Genomic DNA, 20789 nt, shown 5'->3' with positions numbered 1-20789 from the left:
ACGGGTGAGATGAGGATTTCTACACCAGAATTTCAAGGGGGCAAGGGAGTGAGGGATCACCGGGCCTACCACCTCGTCTCGACTATTCAGAAAAGAACGTTGTGTAGAAAAAGTGAGGGGGACAAAGATACAGAAACGATAGTGTCCACACACTCACAGCCCTGTGACCTCCCCAATTAAACTACCCAGTCCCTCCCCGTGAAAAAGAAAAGTGCAGGACTCGGTCCCGTACCTTTCCCAGCCACGCTCCTCCGGGAACGTGGCGGGGCGAATCGCGTTGTCGTTGGCCTCCTGGCACACCAGTCTCCTCGATTCCGCTCTCTCCGGTCACTCCAACGTCAGTCGTCCTTCTCTCTTTACCGTCTACTTCTCCCTCCGATACGCGCTCTCGTTCTCCTCCTCCGACTCTTCCTCCGGCTTTCGCGCCGCTCCATTCTTCCGGGTCTCCTTTACTTGCCTGTCCGTCCGCTGATTGGCCTACGGCTGCTGATGCCGGACCTGCAAATCCCGCCTCCGTGAAGCTCCAGTCCGATTTAAAGGAGCCGTCTGTGTCCTGTGGTCGGGGTGGAAACGAATAATCGTTAATGTCTCCACATGACCTGCCTCCTCGATGACCTCGTGACATATCCCTCCCCCTGGAGTACCCCGATCGGGGGAACAAGGAAGACGGGAGAGAAATTCAGCGTTCCCCTGTTGTACCCCTTTTCGATGTCGAACGTCTATCTTGTATGGTTGTAATGCCAAAAACCAACGGAGAATACGTTCATTATGTCCACGGTTCCGTTGCAGCCAGGTAAGGGGTGCGTGGTCTGTATAAAGAATGAAGGATCTGCCCTCTAAATAATAACGGAGCATGTCCACCCCCCACTTCACTGCCAGACATTCTTTTTCCTCCGTTGAGTATGCCTGTTCTCTCGGAAATAATTTTCGACTAAGATAAAGAAGGGGACGTTCTTGTCCCTCCCCATCTGTTTGGGAGAGGACCGCCCCTATCCCAACACCGGAGGCATCTGTCTGTAAAATGAAGGGTTTAGTAAAGTCTGGGGTCATCAGTACAGGTGAGGAGGTAAGGGCATCTTTTAGGGCCTGAAAGGCATGTGCTTCCTGATCGGTTTGGGCGCGTAACCGTGGAGAGGGGTGAGCTTTTCGCAAGAGATCGGTAAGGGGTCCCGCTAAAGTAGCGAATTGAGCTATGAACCTGCGGTAGTACCCCACTAATCCTAAAAAAGCCCGTAAGTCCCTTTTAGTCTTGGGATACGGGACGGCGTGTATAGCAGCCACTTTCTCGGTTTGTGGTGCGATGTGTCCCTCTCCCAAGAGATACCCTAGGTACCTGACTTTTCGAAAAGCCACCCTCGACTTTTTTGCGTTAATGTGAAGCCCGGCCTGTCTGAGACTGTCAAAGATATCTCCCAAGTGTACGAGGTGGTCCTCCCAGCTCTTGCTAAACACCACAATATCGTCTAGGTAAGCTGCTGAATACTGCAGGTGTGGGGCCAAAAGAGTATCCATGGCTCTTTGAAAAGTGGCGGGTGCCCCATGCAACCTAAAAGTGAGAACAGTGAAATGGAAGTGGCCGGAGGGAGTGGAAAATGCGTTTTATTCTTGATCAGTGGGAGACAAAGGGATCTGCCAATAGCCCTTGGTGAGGTCTATTGTTATATAATTGGCCTCACCAAGGCGTTCTACCAGTTCGTCTACTCTAGGAAGGGGGTAGGCGTCCTGTTTAGACACCCGGTTTACGGCCCTAAAGTCAATGCAAAACCGGATGCTGCCATCCGGTTTTGGCACGAGGACCACGGGGGAACACCAATTGCTACGTGACGGAACTATCACCCCGGATTCTATCATTCGGGATATTTCTTCCTGAAATGCTGCCCTTCGAGCTTCGGGTATCCGGTAGGGTTTTTGTTTTACTACGACCCCTGGAGGAGTGGGAATAGAGTGTTCTGCAAGGTGAGTTCTCCCTGGTTGATCGGAGAAGATATCGGAGTATCTTAATAGTAAAGAACGGATTTCCTCGCCCTGGGAGGCCGTTAGATCCGGATTAGTGGGGGTTTCATTGACGGTGTGGTGTATGTAGGAGGCCATAGACACCGTATGCGTTAGGGATGGAGGGGGTCCTAACCACTTTTTCAAGAGATTAATGTGGTACATTTGTGTTTTATTTCCTGCTAACTGTAGGACATAAGTGGTTTTCCCTATTTTTCGGACCACCTTAAAAGGGCCTTGCCACTCCTTTATTAGTTTGTGGGAGGAAGTAGGCAACAATACAAGTGTCCAATCACCTACGTCTAGCTCTCTCCATTTTGTACCACGGTCGTAGAAAGTTTTATGTCTGACTTGATTCACGGCTAACTGGTTCTGAGCCAAAGAGCGGAGCTTATGCAGCCAGGTCTGTAATTGCTGGGTATAGTCGAGTAGGGCTTCGTCTTCCTGCAGTCCCTCCCGTTCCCAACTGTCTTTCGTGATTTTGAGTAAGGTCCTAGGTTTGCGGCCAAAGAGCAACTCAAAGGGAGATGCTCCTAAGCTGGCTTGTGTTTGGCTACGCAGTACAAACAGAGCCAACGGGAGTAGTTGGTCCCAATTTTTCCCATCCCCAGACAGAAGCTTCTTTAAGGTAAGCTTTAGGCTACCATTATACCGCTCCACCAACCCATCTGTCTGGGGATGATAAACGGATGTTTTTATATGTTTGATCCGTAGTTGTTCGCATACCTGTCTCATTAGTCTAGAGACAAAGGGGGTACCCTGATCTGTGACTATTTCTCTGGGGAACCTCATTCGCGAAAACACCTCCACGAGTCTTTGAGCGATGGCGGCGGAGGTAGAAGCCCTGAGTGGGAAGGCCTCTGGATATCTCGTGGCATAGTCTATTACTACTAATGCATACTGGTGTCTGCGTCCTGATTTGGGTAATGGCCCTATAAGATCCATCCCCAGTCTATCGAAGGGTGTGCCAATGATGGGCAGGGGCTGTAGGGGTATTGGAGGGGGGACGTAGGGGTTACGTCGTTGATAAATCTGGCATTCTTGACAATATTTTTGGACTTGGGCATATACTCCAGGCCAAAAAAAAATGTTGTAATATGGCCTGTCCCGTTTTTTTCTGCTCCGGAATGGCCTGCCAACAGGTGAGCGTGAGCAAAGAAAAGGATTTGGTCCCTGAATCCTACAGGGACCAACAGTTGGGGTACCGCATCCTGTTTGGATAGTCTATACAACAGTCCTTTCTGTTCTATGAATGTGGGGTATGCTCTATTTAGAGGGTCTTGTTGTTCTCGTGCTTTTTGCCACGCATAAGTGAGGCTGGCATCGTTCAATTGGGCCGTCCGAAAATGGTTGTCCCTCGCCCACGGTTCAGGGGTGAGAAGAACGTTATGTTTTGTTGGTTTCAGGGCGTCTTGCAGCAGGGGACCAAAACACGGGTTATCTATCCCTATGATTAGCTGTTCAGGCAGACACTCCAACACCCCCACCACCACCTCCGACTGTACCCCATACTCAGTCCCCAAGGACAGTGTAGCTAACGGGTATTCCTTCACGTCCCCATGTATGCATCTAATATGTACGGTTCTTCCAGGCAACAGACAAGAGGGATTTACCAACTCCTGCTTCACAACAGAATGTTTGCATTCTGAGTCCAGGAGAGCCCTTACAACCCTCCCGTTGAGAAAAACACTTACGTAGAACACAGGCCCGGTTTCTTGGGCGAAAAGGATAGAGCGGGTGCATAGCTCACATCCATAGGCTCCTCTTCTTTTTCTCTTTTCTTGCGGCAATATCTCGCTATGTGTCCCCACTCTCCACAATCATAGCATTGGGGCCCTGAGTATGTCGGGGTTTCGGAACGAAACACGCGGGGATGTGGTGGCAGGGATTTCATGGTTTTTTTTCTGGTTTCCCAGGGATAGCTATCCGACTGTTTTTCTCTGGTTCTCGTACGGGGGGTCGTCCTTGAGCTCGGGCGAAGGAAGTCGCCATCTCAATAGCTTGCTCCAGAGTCAATCCGGCGTGTTGTTTCAGCCAGCGCTGGGTTGCATAGGGGAGCGCCTCCAGGAATTGTTCAAGATAGATTTTGTTCATTACTTCCTCCATACTGGCTTCCTGAGGTTTAAGCCAGAGGTCTGCTGCTCCTTTTAGTTTGTAAAACAGTGTCTTTGGCAAATCCCCCGCCGTGCCCCGTTCTTGACGGAACCTTATCCGATGTGTTTCTTCGTCTACCCCCAGCCGGTCTGGGATGTACTGTTTTACCGCTGTGTAGGGAGTGGTCCCGTCTTTGTTTATCATCTGGTAGGCCGCTTGTGCTTCTCCGGTCAAGAGAGGAGCGAGATAGAATGGCCACCGTTCTCCTGGCCACGCACTGGCCCTCGCGGCCCTTTCAAAGTTAAGAAAGAATGCTAATGGGTCATCTCCCGGTACAAACTTTTGTAGAGGGACTATGGTTCCAGGCGGGTTGCTGGCCCTACCCTGTCCTAACGTGGCTAGCAGCTGTGCATGTCCTTCAGCCAGTTTCAGCATCGTATCGGCTTGATTCTGTATCGCAGATGTAAACACAGCGCGGTCGGCCTCTGCTTGACTGGAGGTCTTTTCTACAGCCCACTCCAGTTTGGTCTGACCCTCCCTCATTTGATGTATCAGGGCCTCCATCCTTTATCGAACGGGGGTTCCTCAAGCTGCTATCTGGCTCGCCACTTGTCACATATGGTCCCCGGGTAGGGGAAAGGAACGTCGGTACACGAGAGTATGGGGTTTTCTCTTCTTTATTGTTTCTATTTACAGGCACTATAGGGGAGGGTGTGACGGAATCTTCCTCCTTGTCCAGCCTTCTGTTGGTATGCTTCCTCCGGTTAGGGCTCCCCTCCGAGGCTCCAAAGCGGGAAAAGAAAAACAAACACGGGGACACACGGGTGAGATGAGGATTTCTACACCAGAATTTCAAGGGGGCAAGGGAGTGAGGGATCACCGGGCCTACCACCTTGTCTCGACTATTCAGAAAAGAACGTTGTGTAGAAAAAGTGAGGGGGACAAAGATACAGAAACGATAGTGTCCACACACTCACAGCCCTGTGACCTCCCCAATTAAACTACCCAGTCCCTCCCCGTGAAAAAGAAAAGCGCAGGACTCGGTCCCGTGCCTTTCCCAGCCACGCTCCTCCGGGAACGTGGCGGAGCGAATCACGTTGTCGTTGGCCTCCTGGCACACCAGTCTCCTCGAATCCGCTCTCTCCGGTCACTCCAACGTCAGTCGTCCTTCTCTCTTTACCGTCTACTTCTCCCTCCGATACGCGCTCTCGTTCTCCTCCTCCGACTCTTCCTCCGGCTTTCGCACCGCTCCATTCTTCCGGGTCTCCTTTACTTGCCTGTCCGTCCGCTGATTGGCCTACGGCTGCTGACGCCGGACCTGCAAATCCCGCCACCGTGAAGCTCCAGTCCGATTTAAAGGAGCCGTCTGTGTCCTGTGGTCGGGGTGGAAACAAATAATCGTTAATGTCTCCACCCTGACCTGCCTCCTCGATGACCTTGTGACAGTGATACAGCTCAAGATTCATATTCTCATACAACACATACCCGGAGTGGACAATTACTTGGCAGACCTGCTCAGCAGAATGGATCAACAGGTCCACAAGTATGAACTCCACCCCCAAGTCCTACTCCCATACTTCCGGTGTTGGGGGTTCCGCACTCTCAGACCTGTTCGCCACCCCCGAAAATGCAAAATGCCCAAACCTCCCACAATCCCTGGGGAATGCCCTAAGGAACTGGTCAAGGATATTTGCCTTGCTTTTCCTCCTCTTCCACTTAGTCAGTTCATGGTTCGGAGGCTCCGGCAAACATACCTGATCCTCGTTCCAGTAGCCCCAACCTGGACCAGGCAGCCCTGGTTCATAACACTTCTCGAACTCTCTATAATGCCTCACGAGAAGTTACCCAACAGACTGGAACGTCTCTCTGAAAATCAAGGTTTTCTCAGACATCCCTAGCACCAGCAGCTCAATCTGGTGATTTGGCACCTGAAGTCCTAGAATTTAGATACTTAATCCTGCCTGCAGAGAGCATGACCATTCTAAATGAGGCCTGCAGGCCTACTATCAGATTGTTATGTAGCCTAATAGAAACAATGTATACTTTATTGTTTCCCCTAAAAACAACCCCCTGAATCCAACAGTCCAAGACATTGTCTTTCACCTTTTGAATTTGCAACAGTCACAACTAGCATCTACTTCTATTAAGACTTCATTTAGCTGCAGTCGCAGCTTACATACAAAACAGTCAACACATCTCTTTTCAGCAAAACTGCAATTAAAACCTTTGTGGAAGGGCTCAAATGGGTTATACAACCACAGGTACCTCCTGCACTTGTGTGGAACCTAAATGTTCTCACTAGGCTAATTGACCCTCCTTTCGAACTTCTACACTCTTGTCCTCTCCAGGTCTTTTCCTGGAATGTAGCCTCCCTAGAAGCTATTACTTCCCATTACCAGGTAATCAAAATGAAAGCACTTACTCTGTAAGAGCCTTTCTTCCAAGTAAACCATGATAAGGTGGTCCTCCGAATAAACCCTGAATTCCTACCCAACTACATGCGAGACGTGCTAGAAAGGGCAGGCTTTGGCCCCCATTATCGACAGATGGTAGGAGTTCTTTACTCTAACCCATCAGCCAGGGTCCTTATAAATGGGGCGTTATCCGAGGTCTTTCCCATCGCGAGGGGGACCCGGCAGGGATGTCTGCTCTCCCCTCTCCTCTTCGCTCTCTCGATCGAACCTCTTGCCTGTCGCATCTGGACAAATGTTCAGGTGCAGGTCTGGCGCTGGCATGAATCTCATGAGGACCAAATCACCTTGTACGCTGATGATGTCCTCCTGTACCTCGCTGATCCATCCCGGTCTGGGCCGAGATGTCTACAGATCCTCCATTCCTTTGGGCAAGCGTCTGGTTTATGCATTAAACCAATCACGTCCATGGTGGTGCCCCTCTCGGGAGAGTTGCCCTCTTCAAAATGATGGTTCTCCCCTGCTTCTTAAATATCCTCCAAAATCTCCCGATCCATCTCCCTCGCAGCTGGTTTCGCGATCCAGATGGGGTGATTACCAACTTCCTTTGGAGGGCTCAAGAGCGTGTCTGGCTCTCACGACTTGCCAACGAACCACATATGAGGGAGGAATGGAAATGATAAATCCCTTTTTATACTATCTCGCCACTCGCCTCCTGAAAATCCATGATTGGTTTAACGGGGGTGGTCGGACCCAACATATCGGCTTGAACTGGAACGCCTTGGATTCTCTCAGGCCCAAGCTATGCTGTATGGAGCCCCAATCCCTCAGGCCCTGCCAGTAGTCACTCGCACGGCTTTCCTAGCATGGCGATCTGCATTGAGGCACATCCACTGGGACAACAGACTCACGCTACAAACTCCATTATGGCATGGCACTTGGCTACAAGAAGTGGGGACTCTGACAGGCTTTCAAACATGGGACCTAATAGGCATCACCTACATGGGAGACGTCTGGAAGGGAGAACATTTGTCCTCCTTTCAGGACTTACAACCTGCATACTCCTTACACTCTACACAATTCTTTAAGTATCTCCAATTATGTCACGTGCTAGCCACTCACATCCCTAACCAAGAGACATTCCCCAAATTCAGCCCGCTGGAGACCTAGGGAAGGGAGGGATATCCCAAATATACCGATCCCTGATAAACAATACCCCATCCACACTAGACCCTCCTAGAACCCGTTGGGAAAGATGGGTGAGCCCTCTAGAAGATGAAGACTGGAGAGACGCTCTTATGGCACCCAGAACACTCACTATATCTGGAAGACTTCGCCTCATACAGATATACTATCTTCACTGCGCATATCTTACTCCACCGCGATTGCACAAGGCTAGACTTCTCCCAGCCCTGCAATGTCCACAATGTGAAGGCGAACCAGCCGACTTCTTCCATATGGTCTGGTCCTGCGCAGTCATATTTTAATACTGGGCGTCAATCACATCTGAATTGAGTGGCATATTGGGGTGGGAGGTTCCCCTTAATCCTCCTGCTCTTCTTCTGGGGGTAATGGAGGGAATAGACGGCTCTCGAGCTGACAAGTTGTTTCTAGGAACAGCCATGTTGATTGCTAAAAGAGACATTGCAGTGGCTTGGAAATACTCAAAATCTCCCTCTATTTCAAAATGGCTTAGGGGAGTTGATTGGTGTGCTGTCCAACAAAAAGCGGTTTATGAGTCAAGAGGGTGTCCGAACAAGCATGAGCGAATATGGGGCAAATGGACAGGACCATTGGACTGACTACTCATAGCGCTAAGGGCGGGCCCTTTCCTTTTATCTTTTTCAGTCAACCTGATGGGGGGATAATATTTGGATTTTTAATTAAATGTTTTACATGTCACAGTGATACAAATGTTATTTTGGTTACCTTGTTTTACAAAATGCCAATAAAATTGGATATCAAAAAATTCCTACCCAAGGTGGTGTCTAGCTTCCACCTCAATGTTTCTATTGAGCTTCCAGTATTCTTTCAACATACTCAATTGGTAGCAGAATGAGCTCTCCATATGCTAGATGTCAAGAGAGCGCTCCTGTATTGAAAGAACGAAGTACTTCCACAAAAAACAACTTTTTGCCCTTTTCTCCACACCGCCTAAGGGGCGTGCACTATCCAAAGCAGGTACGGCACACTATATTGTCAAATGTACACAAACTTGTTATGCCAAAGCCAAATGCTCTTTGCCAGTTCCTCCCAAACCTCACTCAACCCACAAGAAAGGGCTTTCTTGGGTAATATTCCTATATTTGACATTTGCAAAGCAGCTACTTGGCCGACTCTTCACATGTTCACAAAACATTATTGTGTGGATGTCTTAGCACGCCAACTATCCAAAGATGGTCAGGCTGTTTTACGCACAATGTTTTACGCACACTTTTCTAAGCCTCTGCTACATCCTGAGGCTTTCCAATACTTTTTGGGATGACTGCTTTGTAGGCTATGTACAACATGTGTATCTACAACTACATCCAACGAACGGAAAATTGTACTTACCTTGTAAACATCTGTTTGTCGCCTGTAGTGCTGTAGATTCACATGCTCCCACCCTTCCTGGTGGACTTTCGGTGTTGCAGACATTTTCTCTTTAACTTTAATCTATAATCTTTCCGTTACATGGTTATCTTTCTGTATCTCTATGCTCCATCTACATCCTCAACCTGCCGGCGGAAAATAATAGAGCAGATGTCCATGCGTATCACCAGAATTAGGTGGTGTTGGAGCCGGCCTCGTGGCGTGGTCCTGTTCCCCCTCGCCAAGCCGCACGAGGTCCCCTGCACCTCAGGGCTCCTCCATTTTGGATTGTACGTAACCCTGCGCGCCAGCCTACGTGACCCCGCTCAACCCGGCCTCGGCCCCAGCAAGCCCCGACATCCAGGCACCAACAACTGGCCAGGGGGTACCACGTGAACACTTCCCCACTCCCGGCGGAGGGCAGTATCGATGGGACCCCCAACCGTCCTCCCACACCTAGGTGCGATCGCCCCACAGCTCTCCTGGGCCTGGCGCCTCTCCCGCTGGGCGTCTGGCCTCTCCCAGCCCGGCCTCTCCGCCCCCCCGGGCGCAAGGGTCCGGACATCAAAGGGCTCCAGACCTATATCTGGGGCGACCCTGCAACAGGACAGCAGTTGTATCCCGGAGTCGAGAGCCCTGCTGATTGAATCGCGGCCGACCCAACGGAGAAGAACTCTTGCTTGAGACTCTACCACGAGACCTGCTGACTGCGTCGTGGCTCCACCTTATTGAGGTCCCGAAGCCTCACGGAACATCGGAGCCCTGCTGACGCTGTCGCGGCCCAACCTCGCTGAAACCTCCCTCGGAGCCCTGCTGACGTCGTCGCGGCTCGAGCTGAACCAAGACACCGTAAGAGCCCTGCTGACCTGGTCGCGGCTCGAACTCCACGGACTGAACACCAGAGCCCTGCTGACGCCGTCGCGGCTCGACCCCTCCGAGATCCGGAGGCTCTCCAGCGTGGGGATAAGAACTGGGCCCCAGGTACCCTCGTACCAAGCTGCTGCTAAAGACTGTCCCGCTACCCCGTCCCTACCAAAGACTTTGAGACTCTTGTGGATCCCTCGATCCCCCCTTGTAAATATTGATAATCGTAACTTCATAAGTGCTGATAAAGAACTGCTCGTCGTGCTGAACCCCCTTGAGTCCTGTGTGGTGGTGTTACTGTGCTAGTACGTTATAGGAGAAGGACCTCTCCCCGGAGGCTTCTCAGCAGCGCTCGGCTACTTCGTGCAGTGTGGGGGCCCCTCTGGGTGGTCTCTCCGACCCCCCGAGGCCCGCCTTCCAACATTTGGTGGCAGCGGTGGGATCCGAGCCGAACGCAGTTCGTACAAGCAAGTAACCCACTCGCTATCCATCCAGACGAACAGAGACCATGAGCAACCAGGAAACCACCGCGACCATGGAGTTCCAACCAGAACGGTTGGAAGAGTATACTCACAAAGAGTTAAAACAGTTCTGCAAAGACAAGGGCATTGCAACCACCGGCCTAGGTACCAAGGAAGAGATGCAGAAAGCCCTGAGAACCTGGATAGAGTCCGAGGCGGACCCCTCCCAGAACGAAGGGCCCCTGCCCCTAAATGCAGCCACACCACCCGCACCGACCCCGGCGAACGGAGGGAGAAACAGCCTGGGAACCGGCCTCTCCGTGGAGGAAATACAAGAGCGGGAGAAGGTCCGGACCCACGAACTAGAGCTTGCACGACTTCGGCTGGACGGCGAACTCCGGCTGGCCGAAAAGAAAATGGCCATAGAACAGCTACGGCTGCAGGAAGAGATAGAGGAGAAAAAGCGGCATCGAGAATTGGAAGAAAAAAGGTTGACCCTTGGACACGAGCGGGGCCTCAAAGAACTCGAACTCAAGGCCCAGAAGGGGGAGACCGGCACCCCCAGTAATAGAGACGCTCCACCCCCCACCGAAGCCAAGGTGCATATCCCCAAAGATGTCGTCAAAGAATACTATAAAAACGACGACATCCAGCAGTGGTTCAAGGCGTACAAGGTGGCCATGACCTCCCATCGGGAGCCCCGGAAGGATTGGGGTGCTGGCCTGTGGGGGCGGTTCCTTAGCGAGGGCCGAGACACCCTGCTCCAGCTACCAGAAGAGGTGGTGACCTCCTACGACCATATGAAGGAGGCCCTGCTCACCCGCTATGGACTAACCGCGGAAATGTACCGCCAGCGTTTGAGACTGCAAAAAAATCCCCTGTACCACGTGGGTAGAATATGTGGACTTCTTCAGCAGGGCCCTAGAAGGATGGATCAAGGGTAGCAAGGTCACCACCTACGGGCAGCTGGTCGACCTCATTATTTGGGAACACCTCTCCAACAACTGCTTCGTGGAGCTAAGACAACACCTCCTCGACAGCAAGCTGACCGAACCGCGGAAGCTCGCCGCCGAGGCCGATCGATGGGTCAACACCCGAGTCCCCCGGAACTCGATGGGGGAGTACCAGAGAAACACGACCGGACCTCCCCGCCAGCGCGGCGGAGGAGGAGGGTCGAACCGGAATCGGGACATCCCCGCCGGGCCACCCCGAAGTCCGCCTCGAGGGCCGGCTCAGCAACACCTCTCCCCGAGCCTGGCCCGAAGAGGGACGGCACCAGCCCGGACCGGACCCCGGCCCTCGATAACCTGCTACGGCTGCGAACAAACCGGACACTATGCCAGCGACCCGGCCTGCCCCATGAACCGAAGAGGTGGGGCCGGCGGGCCCCCGCCCCGAGAGCTGGCGGCTGCCGCCCTGGGGGAAGGGGAGGAAGAGGAAGAACCCCTCGTCAGAGGAACCACTCAGTGGGAGCCGGCGGCCATGTCCCTGGTCTGCCTGGGCAGCCGAGAAATGGTGCCCCGAACACCCATCCCGAGCAACACCCAGAAGTACCAACAGTGGGTCACTATCAATGGACGACGGGCCGAGGCCCTCCGTGACACCGGAGCCAGTGTCACCGCTGTCCGCTGCCACCTGGTGACCCCCGAACAGATCCTGCCCAATGTACTATGTCCCGTCCGGACGGCCGACAACAGCGAAAGCATGTGCCAGATGGCCCAGGTCCCCTTCGAATGGGGAGGGGTGATGGGCATACTAAAGGTGACTGTCCACGACGACGCCCCGGTGGACTGCCTCCTGGGGAACGACCTAGAGAGTTCTCCCTGGGCTCAGGTGGAGCGGCGAGAGCACCTCCGAATGTTGGGGCTACCCGAATGGGCCTGCGCCACTACCCGGTCCATGGCCACCCAGGCCCCACGCTCGCTCATAGCATCCGACCCCACCAGGCCCGAGGGGCCCGCGCCACCACCCGCCTCCAGCGAGGGAGAAGCGGACGCTGATACCGGATCCACCGAACCCTCCCCAGACGAAATCGACTCTCTCGAAGCGCTCCCAGCGCTTGCCCAATGGCGCCACGACGGGGGTCCCACCCGAGAGCAGTTCCAGCAGGAACAGAAGACCTGCCCCTCCCTCGAAGGGGTCCGACAGCAGGCGTCCTCGCAGGCCAACGGTGACCAGACCGGAACGCACTGGGTCTATTGGGCAGAGGGCCTACTGTACAGCGAACAGAAGATTGCGGAACTGGGGGCCAGTCGAGTGCTGGTGGTCCCCCTCCGATTCCGGGAGTTCCTCCTTAACCTAGCGCATGATGTGCCCCTCGCCGGGCACCTGGGGCAGGACAAAACCTACAGCCGCCTGGTGACCCACTTCTACTGGCCCCGGATGCGGAGAGACGTGGACAACCACTGCCGGTCCTGCCAGACCTGCCAAGCCAGCGGGAAGGCGGGGGGACGGGTCAAAGCCCCCCTCCAGCTCTTCCCTACAGTCAACACCCCGTTCGAACGGGTCGGGATAGACATTGTAGGGCCCCTGGACCCCCGGACCGCCCTGGGTCACCGCTTCATCCTGGTCCTCGTGGACCACGCAACCAGGTACCCTGAGGCTATCCCGCTTCGGACTGTGACGGCCCCCGTGGTGGGCCGGGCCCTAATGGGGATCTTCTCGAGAGTGGGATTCCCCCGAGAAGTGGTGAGCGACCGGGGTACGAACTTCATCTCTAAATACATGCGGTCCCTGTGGCAGCAGTGCGGGGTCACGTACAAATTCACCACCACATACCACCCTCAGGGGAACGGACTGGTCGAGCGGTTCAACAGAACCTTAAAGGGAATGATACAGGGCCTGGAAGAGCCCCTAAGGCGGAGATGGGATGTCCTGCTGCCGTGCCTCCTGTTTGCCTATCGGGAGGTCCCGCAGAAGTCCCTGGGGTTCAGCCCTTTCGAACTGTTGTATGGGCATCCGGTCCGCGGACCCCTCAGCCTGGTCAAGGAGGGCTGGGAGACGAAGCCCCAAGATGCCCCTCCCGGCGTCTACCGATACCTCCTGACCCTACGAAACCAGACCCGCAGGTTCCGAGCCCTGGCCGAAGCCAACCTCGAGGCCAGCCAGGAGGACATGAAGCGATGGTATGATCGGAACGCCTCTACCATTGAGTTTGAGCCAGGCCAGCAAGTCTGGGTCATGGCACCGGTTGACCCCTGCGCCCTCCAGGACAAATGGACTGGGCCCTTCAAGGTGGTGGAGAAGAAGAGCCCCGTCACCTACCTAATCGACCTAGAGTCACCCCCGGAACCCCCTCCGGGTCCTACATGCTAACCGGCTCAAACCCCACTTTGCCCGGACCGAACTGAGCCTGCTACTGGCAACCGACGATGGGGGCGAAGACGACTCCGAGCCCCTACCCGACCACCTGCGGATCAGCGACCACGATGGGTCCATCGAAGGCGTTCAACTCGCCTCCTCCCTGACCCCGGGAACAGCGCCACGACTGTCAGCAGCTGTTGCAGCCCTTTGCAGCCCTCTTCTCCCTCACTCCGGGGGTGACCCCATGGTGCGTCCACGACGTCGACACTGGGGACAGTCCCCCGTGCGACACCGAGCCTACAGAGTACCCGACCGGGTGCGGGCCTGCATCCAGGGCGAGGTGGCAAAGATGCTGGCCCTCGGGGTCATCGAGCCCTCCGACAGCCCGTGGGCCAGTCCCGTCGTCCTGGTACCGAAGGCCGCCGCCCCAGGCAATCCCCCGGAGCTACGATTTTGTGTGGACTACCGGGGTCTGAATGCTGTTACCAAGACCGATGCCCATCCCCTTCCCCGGGCCGACGAGCTCATCGACCGTTTAGGAGCAGCCTGCTACCTGAGTACTTTTGACCTCACCGCCGGGTACTGGCAGATCCAGCTCACCCCCGGCGCCCGAGAGTGATCCGCTTTCTCCACCCCTGATGGGCACTACCACTTTCGGGTGATGCCCTTCGGCATGAAGAACGCCCCGGCCACCTTCCAGAGACTGGTGAACAAGGTTCTGGCCGGGCTAGAGGCCTTCAGCGCGGCTTATTTGGATGACATTGCCGTGTACAGCAACCACTGGGCTGAGCACCTGGGGCACCTCAAGGCAGTCCTGGCCGCCCACCAAAGGGCCGGGCTCACGATCAAGGCCAGCAAGTGCCAGATAGGTCAAGGATCGGTGACCTATCTGGGCCATCAGGTGGGGAGCGGTCAGGTGGCTCCCCTCCAACCAAAAGTTGATGCCATCCAGGCCTGGGAACCCCCCACCACCCAGACAGCTGTCCGGGCCTTCCTGGGCCTCACCGGGTACTACCGGCGATTCATCAAAGACTATGGGAGCATTGTTGGCCCCCTCACAGAGCTCACGTCCAAGAAGCAGCCCAAGAAGGTGCACTGGACACCCCGCTGCCAGTCGGCCTTCGAGACTCTCAAGACGGCGATGTGCACTGCCCCCGTGCTACAGGCCTCTGACTACAGCAAGGAGTTCGTTGTGCAGACGGACGCCTCCGAATATGGAATTGGGGCCGTCCTGTCCCAGGCAGACGCGGAGGGACTCGACAGACCCGTGGCCTTCATCAGCCGACGGGTATTGCCCCGGGAACAGCGGTGGAGCACCATCGAGCGAGAGGCCTTCGCTGTCGTGTGGGCCCTCAAGAAGCTCCGGCCCTATCTCTTCGACACCCACTTCCGGATTCAAACCGACCACCGGCCCTTGCGGTGGTTAATGCAGATGAGAGGCGAGAACCCCAAGCTGCTGCGGTGGTCCATCTCGCTGCAAGGGATGGACTTTTCCGTCGAACACCGGCCCGGCAATGACCACGCCAACGCCGACGGCCTATCCCGCGTCTTCCGCCTCGACGAGGAGAATCCCCAAGGAGATGGGTGACTCTCCCTGCCTTCAGCTGGGGGGGACGCTTGTTGGAGCCGGCCTCGTGGCGTGGTCCTGTTCCCCCTCGCCAAGCCGCACGAGGTCCCCTGCACCTCGGGGCTCCTCCATTTTGGATTGTACTTAACCCTGCGCGCCAGCCTACGTGACCCAGCTCAACCCGGCCTCGGCCCCAGCAAGCCCCGACATCCAGGCACCAACAACTGGCCAGGGGGTACCACGTGAACACTTCCCCACTCCCGGCGGAGGGCAGTATCGATGGGACCCCCAATCGATACTGCCCACACCTAGGTGCGATCGCCCCACAGCTCTCCTGGGCCTGGCGCCTCTCCCGCTGGGCGTCTGGCCTCTCCCAGCCCGGCCTCTCCGCCCCCCCCGGGCGCAAGGGTCCGGACATCAAAGGGCTCCAGACCTATATCTGGGGCGACCCTGCAACAGGACAGCAGTTGTATCCCGGAGTCGAGAGCCCTGCTGATTGAATCGCGGCCGACCCAACGGAGAAGAACTCTTGCTTGAGACTCTACCACGAGCCCTGCTGACTGCGTCGCGGCTCCACCTTATTGAGGTCCCGAAGCTTCACGGAACATCGGAGCCCTGCTGACGCTGTCGCGGCCCAACCTCGCTGAAACCTCCCTCGGAGCCCTGCTGACGTCGTCGCGGCTTGAACTGAACCAAGACACCGTAAGAGCCCTGCTGACCTGGTCGCAGCTCGAACTCCACGGACTGAACACCAGAGCCCTGCTGACGCCGTCGCGGCTCGACCCCTCCGAGATCCGGAGGCCCTCCAGCGTGGGGATAAGAACTGGGCCCCAGGTACCCTCGTACCAAGCTGCTGCTAAAGACTGTCCCGCTACCCCGTCCCTACCAAAGACTTTGAGACTCTTGTGGATCCCTCGATCCCCCCTTGTAAATATTGATAATCGTAACTTCATAAGTGCTGATAAAGAACTGCTCGTCGTGCTGAACCCCCTTGAGTCCTGTGTGGTGGTGTTACTGTGCTAGTACGTTATAGGAGAAGGACCTCTCCCCGGAGGCTTCTCAGCAGCGCTCGGCTACTTCGTGCAGTGTGGGGGCCCCTCTGGGTGGTCTCTCCGACCCCCCGAGGCCCGCCTTCCAACAGGTGGATTCATGTAACCTCATGACATTTTCCTTTCCATACTTTCAAGGTAAGAGCAACGGTGTGTCTACTCAGAATGTGGTGGCCATTTAGGAAATATAGAAAATACATTTCCAGCATGGCTGACTGCAGCTATTTACTTTTCCGTTTAGGCTACATTTTACAAGCATTGGCAAAGCTAATAGTGGTAAACCGAGAGCAAGACAAAGAGATTGAGCCCCAGCAGTGCTCAGTGTCTAAGTGAGGGCGATCGGGGAATGTCGAGGTAACGGGTGGGAGGGGAGAGGGCAGCACATATTGATGATGAGGTGGGGAGAGACCCAGGGTGATGGAAGGAGAGGGAGAGAGAGAGAGAGACAGAGAGAGAGACAGAGAGAGTGAAAGAGGGAAAATACGAGGTCATGTAATTCAAAAATTTAAAAAAAAGAAACCAGCATTGGCAAAGCCAACAGGTCTTTCATTGTCTGCCAGCCTTTTGGCACTTCTTGTTTTGTTGTAGTTCTTGCAAAAACCTTTTTGTTTGGAAAGCTGCTGGGTGTTTGTCAGTCTAAAAAAAATGGACTAAAGACAAAAATATTTTTGGTCACAAAAAGCACATATTACCATAGTACTCCCTGGCACTGAAGGAAATGACTTTGTGTGTGGATGTGCTCGTTGTGAAAGGGCAGCATACTGTAACTTGTAGTGAAGTCAGCCAATTGCTGAAGTAGACTGATGCACTGCCCCTTGATGCATGTTTGAGTGGGTTTTGAGAAAAATTGTGAATAACACCACCGCAGACAAAAATGGATGAAGTTTGGCTGAAAACCCATTTTAGTAACTATGTCAAACACTTAATTGTATTAAAAACCAAAAGGACTTGACTAACACAGACCTAAAAAAAAGCCAATTGTTCTGCCATTGCAGTCAGCCTCTTTCTTTTGAGAAGGAGGACAGAAAGAAGGAATGTAAGAAAGAAAGAAATGAAGAAAGAAAGAAGGGAGGAAATAAATAAAGACAGTAGGCAGGAAAGATGGATGGAAGCATGGAAAGACATTGAAAGAAGGGAAAAAGCAAGAAAGAAAGAAAATGAAAAGTTGAAGGAAAGAAAGAAAACAAGAGAGAAAGAAGTAAAGGAACAAAGTACAAAAGGAGAAAAGTGTTACAAATGCTGTAAGTTAAAGATGGCAGTTTTATGTTTTCCTGAACACAGTTTATTAAAGAACCATTGATGAAATTGAGACCAGAATAAATGTGTTTTGAAGAATGGTCTGCTAAAAAATTCAGATGTATAATATTGAAGCTTTTGGTTTGTTTACTGCATTCATAGTAAAAAGAAAATATCTTAATAACAAACAGCTTCAAATGGATGTGAAATACAACACTTCAAAAGGAATTTACAATAGCATTGACTGGAGACAGAAACTGATAAAACTGCAATGTGGCCTGTGCTCTCAACCATAGAAATCATGCTGCTATTATCTAGGGCAACAGTAAAGTAATTATAAAGTAAAAACAAAAAAACTCGCACCGAAGAGAATTACCTTGTGTGCGGATGTGCTCATTGTGAAAGAGCAAAATGCAGTCACTCAAAGTGAAGGTAACCAGTCGCTGAAGTAGACTGACCCATTTCCCTCTGTTGTATGCTGTAGAGGGCAGAAGCAAAATGTGAATGACGTAACACAAGAACAATGGATGAAGAGAGGTGGGTCAAAGCAAAAAGTTTGTGGCTAACACCAGGCCTAGAAATTGATTCCACAGCATGTGTTGTTGTAGATCGCATGCTTTGCATTATCCTGCCATCTAGTGCGGGGTCCAGAATATAATTATTTACTTCAAGAGGTTTTTTTTAGTGCTGAAACAAAGGAACATATGATATTGAACTTCATCGACTGCATCTGCAGAGCCCTAGAGGTGAAAAGATTATTTATCATCTGATCTCCAACTGTTCAGTCCTACACACTCCCCTTCCAGGTCATATAAGATTGATTCCATGGAGGATGGCAGATGAAAAATACGCCATTTTGATTCTAGCCTCAACGCCCTACAAAGTTGGCAATATCTTGATGGCTGGCTTTGGGTCTATAATCAGTGCCTTCCTTGGGATCATGACAATGAAAACTGTGTGGTGTCAGCATTTTAAAATTAAATAGACTATATTTAATCGTTGCAATTGAAGGTTGACCTTACTACCTGGCCTAGTAAGTCTATCACGATAATGTGACTTCAGTGATGTATGAGGACATTGATGCTGGTGGTGACTAATATAGTCCTTCAGGGATAATGAACCTGGTGGAGTAGGTACAATATTTTGACGATGAGGGCTCTGACCAAGAGATTGTATCAAAGTTAACAGAAAAATGCAGAGATACCAAGACTTCAATGTAGATGACAAAACCGCTGGCCCTGAAAAAAGGGTGCTTTGCTATACAAGTTTAGCATGAAATGAACCAAGGAGACTCGTAACATCTTGCTCGCCACCTGAGAGTACCTGCCCACCTGCTTCCAAACACAGAAGTTCAGACCTGAAAACCATCTTCAATACCGAAGGAAGAAAGGCCTCAAAACACTGTAAATTAAGGTACACCAGCTTGAGGTCCTGCTTCGGAACAGCCAGAGCCTTAACACCAAAAGGAGTCCATAGATACAATTTACAATGTTCCCACACTCACATATGATGATAGCCCTAAATGTCAGGATTCCAAGCAAAACAAATGTAGATCGCTCCCAACAATGGCTATATTGTGGCAAAGTCTCAAAAGGATGTCTTCAGGTAAATGGGCACAGCCAAGTCAACGAAATCTTCATTGTAGAGCGTTACGACCTTCTAGCAGGACTGGTGTAAAATGTTAGATTACAGTGGAGGTAGCAACTTTGAATTACGCCATTACCACATTTCTAAGTGTACTAAATCCTCTGAGCCAAGCAACGATTAGTTCCTCAAACAACACAGGACATATGTTCCTACACTCCGTCTATGCTGCCACTTCAAACACACACCGATAAGGTAGAATATTGGGCCCGCCCATGTGAGTGTTTTGTTCCACAGTCTAAGGATACCTGGGACAAATATTTAGTGCTGTCTGACAATGAAGACAGTCTCTAGTAGTACTGGGAGTACCCTATTAGTGACATGACTTTTGCACATCATACTGCAATTCAACATGCTGAATTGTAACATGGTGTCACCATCATAACCGTTAAACAAGAAAAAACGAGTTACTTACCTGTACACTATGGTTCTCCAGTATTATCTTTCATAGATTCACATGCTTGTATCTTCCCCGTCGTCATGGTGGGAGTCTCACGGTAACAGAATGACCACAGCAGTATAAGAAAAAACTGCATAGCAAAAATCCCATAGGGAATCATCTTATTTGGTAACCAAACCTCATCATTATTTGGTCTAAGACTCAGCCAATCGGCTGCCAGCCCTGACATCACACTCCCCAGCAGAGCCTTCCTGCCTCAGATTTCCAGCCCCGAGTGCGAGACTAAAATACACCTAGAGACAATGAGGTTCTGCCTGAGAAATGGGGAGGTGGGCGGGTCGCATGTGAATCTATGAAAGATAATACTGGAGAACCATAGTGTACAGGTAAGTAACTAGTTTTTTCTCCAGTATTCAATCTTTCATAGATTCACATGCTTGTATCAGAATAGCAAGCAGTACTTATCCCAAATTGCATTTCCAGGCTAGAACCCCCAATAAACAGTGGGCTCTGCTTTTTTTTAATAGAATGTTAACATACATTACAGTTTTAAAATATTTGTCTAAATATACATATTCACATGCAAATATTCCATGATAAATACCTTAATGAAATAGATGCGGTAGAACCGCTTGTCCCACTGCTGCATCCTTTTTCCATGCCGTGTCCAGACAATAGTGTCTAGTAAAGGTGTGCGCATTTTTCCATGTCGCAGCCCTACAAATGTCTGGCAATGACACCCCTGCGAATAGAGCTGTAGAAGTTGCCATCTTCCTTGTGGAATGCGCACGTACTTTGTCTTGTAAAGGCTTTCCAGCTTTAACATGACACAAGGAGATTGCTGAAGCTATCCACCTTGAGATACTAGACCTGGAGAGTGCCACACCTTTCTTGGGGCCAGCAAAGGCTACAAAGAGTTGATTTGTCTTTCTGAATGATTTTGTCTTATCGATGTAAAATTTCAGACATCGTTTAATGTCCAAAGAGTGTAAAGCTCTTTCTGCAGATGTTGAAGGGTCTTTAAAAAATGTAGGCAAAACCACCGGTTCATTCAGATGAAAGCTGGAGGGGACCTTAGGAATAAATTTGGGGTTCGTCCTCAGAATCACTCTGTCCTGCCTGAATTGAAGGAATGGTTCTGCAATTGAGAAAGCTTGGATCTCGCTGACCCTTCTTGCCGACGTCAGCGCTAATAGC

The 20789-nt window shown here is 52.1% G+C and overlaps 1 protein-coding gene across 1 annotated transcript in view; it reads left to right on the top strand.

The window, feature by feature from the left end:
• The window catches only part of VPS4A (vacuolar protein sorting 4 homolog A), a 209656-nt gene that overhangs the window by 118309 nt on the left and 70558 nt on the right, over positions 1-20789 (top strand). The gene's annotated exons all lie outside the window — the stretch shown is intronic.

This window comes from Triturus cristatus, chromosome 12, assembly GCF_964204655.1.
Source record: "Triturus cristatus chromosome 12, aTriCri1.1, whole genome shotgun sequence".
In the NCBI taxonomy this organism is placed as follows: Eukaryota; Metazoa; Chordata; class Amphibia; order Caudata; family Salamandridae; genus Triturus; species Triturus cristatus.
The sequence above is the reverse complement of the archived record's forward strand: the minus strand, read 5'-3'. Positions and strand labels throughout refer to the sequence as shown.